At 47.9% G+C, this 8,140-nt stretch overlaps 1 long non-coding RNA gene across 1 annotated transcript; it reads left to right on the top strand.

The window, feature by feature from the left end:
* On the top strand, positions 1-1,283 carry LOC119303321. Its single transcript, XR_005147879.1, has 2 exons — positions 1-93; positions 860-1,283. It is a non-coding gene; the product is annotated as an uncharacterized LOC119303321 (long non-coding RNA).
* The last annotated feature ends 6,857 nt before the right edge of the window (positions 1,284-8,140 follow it).

Genomic DNA, 8,140 nt, shown 5'->3' with positions numbered 1-8,140 from the left:
GTCGGCCGACGAGCCGGAGCCGGTGGCTGAGAAAGCCGCTACTACATCTGAACAAGTTGGCAGCAACTGAACTGAAGAATGTCCATCGATTGAGTAAGTCACTCTGCTTGCAGCCGTCGCTGTTTTATGTTCGTCTGAATATATGATTACCGATCACGAGTGGTGTAATTTTGTTCGAAATTACTCTCCTCAATGTTCATCAAAACTACCACTTCGTATCAAACCTTCTAATGGTTTCAGTGGTGCTTGCCCTGGCGCCTCACATATACACGAATTGATGCTATTGATTGGTTGAGTTTACAAAGTTTCTTATTCTTCTGCTAAATTGATATCGCTGTAATGCCTTATTCAAATATGTCTGGAACAATCATCTGACTACCTAGAGGAGTTTATCTGACTACCTAGAGGAGTTTATCGAGTCTGGGGCTGGACATGTCCTTTAAGCATCTATGGAAGGCCAGGATTCCTTTTATGATTAAAGTGCGGTTATATCTGATCCGGCACAATGCCATTGCTACGAAAGATAATATGGAAAAACGCAGATGGACTGGTGATTACACTTGTCGATTTTGTGATGAAAATGAGAGCATCCATCATTTATTCTTTACTTGTTCTGCTGCTGTTTTATATGTGGAGCACCATTTGCCGTGCTCTGGGTGTTTTTTATAGACGTGTGTGTTTTACACAATACTTAGCGAAGAACATTCCGTTGGGCCTTAACTTTCATGTGTGGGCATTGCAGCCTTTTGCTGGGTGTTGTGGAAAACTCGTAATAGAGCCTGCTTTTGATAATATAAGTTGATATCAGCCCCTGTTGAGCTGATCTGTTACATGCGATCTTTCCTTCGTGTTTGGACAGGAATGCAGAATGATCGGGACAAAGACAATCTCCTGGTTGGTGCGGCGAGTCTGCAACAGATTGCTGTGAGAGCTCATGAGACTGCGCAGACGACTTCTGTGCATGGCCAGTTGTGTATCGATGAAGCTGAAGCTGAAGTTCGCGGATCTGGAAAACGATGAGATGCTGGAGTGACTGTGTTGTTGGTGGTCACCTTGTTGACATGCTGTTGCACCAATGATAATTAGTTCTTCACAGCCGCCGTTGGGCTGTGGTTATCTCACCTGGAGTCTTGGTGTCGCATGTTTCTTAGTCATTTTGAGCTCGTTCTGCCTTTATGTTCTGTTACAACCCTGCTAGCATTTCTGAGAGGCGTATGGGAAAAAAAGAGCTGAATACCTAGATGCCATTGCAAATCTTTGAGGTGTGCAGGTTATGATTGAAAGTCTTTTGTTTCTTTTTCTGATAGTGTTGTTGTTTCACCTGGTACCAATCTGGTGTTGTGCATTCTCAGAGAACACTTGTCACCATCAATCTGCCTTCATAATATAGCGAGTAGGCTTTTAACTTGCTGCTTTATGTGAAATAGTTTCTTTTTTCAAGAGCACGCCAATGGTGTGCCATATTTTTACTGAAGTCAGAAAAATGTACAAGAAGCACGTTTGATGGCTATTCCCTGACCTACACGGGGAATAGGATCCGCCATAGCTGAAAGTAGGGAGCAACTGGTTAAGAGCGTTTGTCATCTGGTTGGGAACGTCGTAGTGTCCGAGTGGAAGCACGAGTCGGATTTGCAAGGTAGGCCGTGGTGTGTATATATGTTCCCACGTGTTGGCATCCTCTATGTTGGAGTTAACCACGATGTGTGGTGTCCGTGTCCGGTTTGTATAGGAAGACAATCACCGTATAGGATATAGTATACGTACAAGCTTAGGACAATCAAGAACAAAGCCTCGTGTCGAGGAAATCCCGTCTCCGGTTGAGCCCAATGGAGACAGTAGCGCGAGGAGCAGAGGTTCACGTCGAGAATGGCTGCGACGCGCCGACGGGGGAGAGCGGGAGGAGGAGGGGGCGGGACGAGTTCGAGCGCCCGCCTGAGTGGGACGCGCTGGACGCCCGGCTCGACGAGCAGGAGAGGCTGGACAGAGAGCAGGACGAAAGAAGGGACCCGGCGTCGCTGCCGGCCATGTTGGGCCTAACCTTGGCGAAGGTGGGCGAGACGAGAGAACATCTCTGCCTCATCTGCTTCGACGACTTCGTGCCCGGCTGCTACAAGAAGATCAGGACGATGGACTGCTCTCACTCCTTCCACCAGCGCTGCATCTTCGACTGGCTTCTCATTGACCGACGATGCCCGATTTGCCGCTTCGCCATGGCCTCGGAGAAGGAAAGTCTCCTGGAAGAGGAAAAGAAAGAAAGGCTCCATCGCCAAGGAGCTGCCGCGGAAGAGGAAGAAAAACTCCATGGCCAGGGATCTGCCGCGGCCGAAGATACATTTTTCATTTTTGGAACCAACTCCTCCTGATCTTCCATTTGCATCCCTTCCGGGTCAGCAGTCAGTATGACGGCGGAAGATCAGAGGCCGGGATGTATACCTTGGTTTACGGGAAGTGGTTGGCTTTTTTAGTCTTTCCAGAGCACATGCTATAGGGGGAAATAGAGTATAGTGCACTGCTGGATAATTCGTGCTTGGCCGCGCCAGGAACATGTAGATGTAGGCATGACTGGTGCTGGTGAACAGTGTGGTTCGGTGGAGGCAGCCTGTTTGGTCAGGTCACGCTATTATCTCAGAGTTGATAGACAAGTTTATCTGTTTCTGGGGCCTATTTTCTGCATGATTTCTGGAGATGTGTAAAAGCTGAAATATGCACCATACACATGCGTACGACATGATGATTTGAACCAAACCGTACACACGCATCCTTTTACACATGTGTATCTAATTTGCAACATTTGTTTTTAAGAAAGATGATGTTTAGAAATCAACCGACCTGAGTTGTTCACTCGATATTTTTCACACAAAAAATTACTGAGAGAAAAGATTAGACGCTTTTCTAAATATAATGACTTTATTCATCACAGAGTAGCAATGAAAAGAGTAGCAATGAAATAAAGTCAGGGATGGAGTCGTCCCAGAAAGATGAGGCTTTGGACGAAAAAGCCAACTTAGTTATACAATTTGCTACCCCATTTTCCTATCTAAAACGATGATGAAATTCAAGCAGACGAAACCCAGAAGCTAGTTGCTTGCATTCCATAATATTTCATTGATAGAAGGGTAGAAATAGATTGCAAGATCTCTGACTCGAAACCAATATATATAAACTCCGAAGAGGCACCAAGGTTTTCTAATTGAGCCTCCAATGTGGATCTGGCAGCAAGCCAGCAAACATGGCGGAGTAGCAGGAGGCGACAGTGTAAACTCCGAAGTTAGTCCAGGGCTGGACAAGCTTGTCTGTGTGCCACGGAGGGTTGTATGGCAGAGTCGGAACCATAGGTCCACATACTGAACCATGGCGGCAAGGCCTAGGCACCCTAGATGTCTTGGACCCAAGCTCGAAGATGAAGTCCATCCTGGATTGTGTGTATCTTGAGGCGCCAACGAGGAACCATCGCGTAGATGAGAGGCGCAAGCTCGGTGATGTAGTGCCCGGTCACCCAGTGGTTCGTCCAGACAAGATCGTCCATCACCGAGATGCCAAGAAGTAGATGTGCGTACCATGGCATGGACCTCTATGTTGTGAGGAAGAGCTAGGTGCTCCAGAGGTTGGTGTGTTTTAGCCATATCCACCGGGCACACGGAGCCAGGTCGGCACGATGGAGGTCCCGTACGCCTAGGCCACCAAGATCCACCGGCCTAGGGATTTTCTATCATAGCTTGCTCTAGAAATAGCTATGAGAACCGTTGGTGTTGCCTCGTGATTCGAACTGAGTGCATGGTCCTATTCTATATTTTGCCCATTTGATGAATTATTGGAGGTGGGGTGGCAGGCCAAGTACTGACCGCTTTAGACCTCTTCCAATGCATTGATGCTAAAATGGGGTGCTAAGTGCATTAAAATGCTTAGCAACTAATGTCCCCAATGCATTGGTGCTTAGGTTTTGTAGCTAAGCCTCCTCTATTTAATTGTTTAATAATAAAACTCCTTCATGTATTGGTTGGTACTCCCTCCGTCTAAGTGAGTAAGTCATCTTAGGAGTGGCAGCGCAACCTAGGTGGCTTTAGATTGGGCGAGGAGGAGCACCGGGACGAGCTAAACTTCCAATCACAACGCTGTTACAAAAGGAAGCAAAATCAGCATTTAATCGCTGGTTATTAAGATGCCTTTTCAGCTGTCCATGCAGGCCCGTACGTGATTACATGCAAAACCGGCTTCAATTCTTGCCTAATCAATGCCCAGGAACGAAGCATGCACTGGTTGAGCGGAGGGATTTCCAAGGGGGAGAACAAGGCAGCGGAGGAAATCTAGGAGGATGTGGGCGCTCGTGAACAAGGCTGGGACGGGATCGAGGAGAATTAATGTTTTGTGCCTTATGGTTTTGGGAAAATCTGGATTTCGTAAGGTGACTTATTCACCTAGACAGAGGGAGTAGTCTTTTTATCTAGGTTCACGTGCTTAGCATTGGTTATTATTGGGGTCATCATAATACTCTCTAAGATTCATGCAGTTAATCACGTTTCCTCTAGGGTTTTCCTAGAGTCCACCCGTTCCTCTGGCAGTGATGTTGGAGGCCACCCTACCGCCGATCACCTGGACTTCTCCCTGGCGATCGACAGGCGTAGGGATCAGACAAGGAAGCTGTACGCGATGGGGGAGCCCGTCCCAGGCAAGGCGCAAGGAGGAGAGAAGGAAGATGGGGCTAGGATAGGGTTTCCAGATGAGAAGTTGAAGGAAGATGTAGGGCAGGGGGCTGGCCCGTCGTCCAGCAACCCGACTCTGGACCATGCTGCCGTTGACGGGAGGGAGGAAGATGAGGCCTAATCTCTTCCTAGCTCAGTGCCATTGTTTGGGGGATTGGAAGCGGGTGATGGAAGGAGGGCCTTGGTAGTTTAGGAGGGATCCGGTAGTCATTGTTGAGTATGATGGTTTTACGAACGTTGCTGAATATGCTTTGGATTTGTATCCACTATGGGCTAGAATTAAAGGCCTCCCGGATGGGTTAACGAGGAAGAAGGAGCTGGCGGAGAAAATTGCTAAAAAAGTTGGTATGCCGCCCTTTACGGTTGCTGTTAATGAAGGGAGGATTAATCCATCGAGTTTTCTGAGGGTTAGGGTTTATGTTGATGTTCATAAGGCCTTAGTACGTTTTGTCCCGATCACTTTGAAAGAATCAAAACGTTACCCAGTGAGTTACGAAAAACTACCGGACTTTTGCTTTTTTTCTGGCTGCATGGGCCATGTGGTTGAAGAATGTGGGGATGGAGTGCATGATCCATCGGAGTGTGAATGGGGGGATTGGTTGCATTGGAGTAATGAACAGCCTATGGGGAGCACAGGGAGTGGAAGAGGAGGAGGGGGTGTAGCTAGAGGAAGGGGTAGGAGTGGAGCTAGAGGTGTGTTCAGAGGAGGGGGTGGAGGTAGGGGAGGAGTTGGAAACAGAGGGAGATCTGCGATGCATACGGGGGCCTCAGATGGTGTCGCGGTTCCTGCCGTCCCAGCTAGCGATGGTGTGATGATGCAGGTGTATGGTGGAGGCGACGAGGATGGCCGCTCAGCACGCAAAAGGCTTATCAACACTGATGGCAGAGTGAGCATTCGGGGACAGCCTGTGCCAAACCTCGCGGGCAAGGTATCGAGCACAGTTCTGATGCTGGAGGGGGGCAACTCTTCTGATGGTGTGGAATTAGGCCCATCCAGTACCCCAGGGAAGGTTCCGATCGTAAAGAGGAGGAAACAAGGTGATGGTGAAGATACTATGGAGATGGACATGGCGTCCGAGGCGGCCTCCGAGCGGGAGGACCGCCGGGCCCAATGAATGTGCTAAGCTGGAACTGCCGGGGAGGGGGGAATCCCCGGACAGTTCGTGAGTTAGCGATGATCTCACAATCGCATTCCCCGAACTTGGTGTTTCTGTGTGAGACTAGGCAGAAAGCTGAAAGGATGAAACGGATCCATGGTCGCCTTGGTTTGAAGGGTTTCACGGGTGTGGATAGTAATGGTATGAGTGGTGGTTTGGCTTTGTTCTGGCATGAGTCGTATGAGGTTGAGATTTTGGATAAGGAGGATAGGTATATTGACGCCCTTGTGCGTGTCTCGGAAGGCGCAAATCAATGGAGGATCACATGCGTGTATGGAGAACCCAGAGTTGAGAATCGTCATTTTATGTGGGAAAAGCTTCAGCAGCTAAAATCTACAAGTAATGCCCCGTGGCTAGTTGTGGGTGATTTCAATGAGGCAATGTGGAACTATGAGCATTTGTCATCTACACCCCGTGCAGAACCACAGATGGTTGCCTTCCAGGATACTCTGGAGATCTGTGGGCTTGTGGATTGGGTTTTGTGGGAGTACCATTAACTTATGATAACAAGCGGGGAGGATTGGGTAATGTCAAAGTCCATTTGGATAGAGCAGTAGCTACAAACGAATGGACAAACATGTATGCTTTCACTACGGTCCTTCATGTGCCATCCCCATGTTCTGATCATGTGGCGATCGTGATAAAGGCCAGTACAAACCCAGGGCCAGTGGGAGGCAAGCAGCGCCGGTATGAGATGTTTTGGGAGAGGGATGCGGTTCTTCCTGAAGTGATAAAGGAAGCATGGGAGGCAGTGGGCAATATACAGAACCTAGAGCAACTCCGAGATGCACTGTCAAAAACTATGACAACTTTGGGTAAGTGGAGTAGGAAATTTGGCAATGTAACGCGTGAGCTGGCTAAATCTCGATCCCAACTGGAGGAACTCATGCATATGAATGCGGACAGATAGGAAATCAGAAGAGTCACTGACAAGATGAATGAGTTGCTCTACCAGGAAGAGATGCTTTGGCTTCAAAGATCGAGAATAACATGGCTGAAAGAGGGGGACAGAAATACAAAATATTTTCAGAGTAAAGCTGTTTGGCGAGCGAGGAAAAACAAGATAAGAGAACTTACGGATAGTATTGGGGTTGTGCATTCGGATTTTGAATCCATGGGGCATTTGGCAAATGAATATTTTCAATCCATCTTCTCGGCTGACACTTCTTTGGATGCATCACCGGTGCTGGACCATGTGGAATCAAAGGTGACGGCTGAGGATAACATCAAGCTTTGTAAGTCCTTTACTGACAAGGAGATTTCTAATGCACTTTTCCAAATAGGACCACTTAAGGCGCCAGGCCCGGAAGGCCTCCCGGCAAGGTTTCTTCAGCGCAACTGGAGTACACTTAAGGAGGGGGTCGTGGCAGCGGTGCAGGATTTTTTTCTAACAGGGTTTATGCTAGAAGGGTTTAATGCTACATCGATTGTGCTAATTCCAAAAGTTTCAAATCCTACTAAGCTTTCGGAGTATAGGCTGATAAGCCTCTGTAATGTGGTATATAAAGTGATCTCGAAGTGCATGGTTAACAGATTGAGACCCCTCATGGATGATCTTATTTCCCCGGAACAGAGTGCATTCGTCCCAGGGAGGATGATTACGGACAATGCACTGGTAGCTTTTGAATACATCCACCACATAAAGCAAGAAAAGGATCCAACTAGGAGTTTCTATGCGTATAAGTTGGACCTGTCCAAAGCTTATGATAGGGTGGATTGGATCTTTTTGAGGCAAGTGATGCAAAAGATGGGTTTCTCTCAACGATGGGTTGACTGGATTATGGCATGTGTCACGTCGGTGAGATACTCTGTGAATTTCAATGGAACCCTCTTGGATTCGTTTGCGCCGTCGCGTGGGCTGCGGCAAGGAGATCCTTTATCACCACTCTTATTTTTGTTTGTGGCAGATGGGCTATCATCTTTACTGAGAAAGAAGGTGGAGTCAGGAGACATTACTCCGGTGACAGTGTGCAGGAATGCACCCGGTATATCACATTTGTTGTTCGCTGATGATACACTCCTGTTTTTTGAGGCGTCCAAGAACCAGGCTGAGAAGGTGAAGCAAGTCCTGGATGCATATAGTTCGGCCACAGGCCAGACTCTCAACTACGACAAGTGTTCTGTGCTTTTTGGGAGTGCATGTCCAGAACCAATACAGGAGGAGGTACGAACAGTTTTACATGTCACTATTGATGTTTTTGAGGACAAGTACTTGGGCTTGCCAACGCCGGAGGGACGGATGTTGAAGGGCCGGTTTCAAAACCTGCAAACCAGCCTTACAAA

The sequence above is a fragment of the Triticum dicoccoides genome, chromosome 1B (assembly GCF_002162155.2).
Source record: "Triticum dicoccoides isolate Atlit2015 ecotype Zavitan chromosome 1B, WEW_v2.0, whole genome shotgun sequence".
NCBI lineage: Eukaryota > Viridiplantae > Streptophyta > Magnoliopsida > Poales > Poaceae > Triticum > Triticum dicoccoides.
This window is presented reverse-complemented; position numbering and strand designations above follow the sequence as displayed.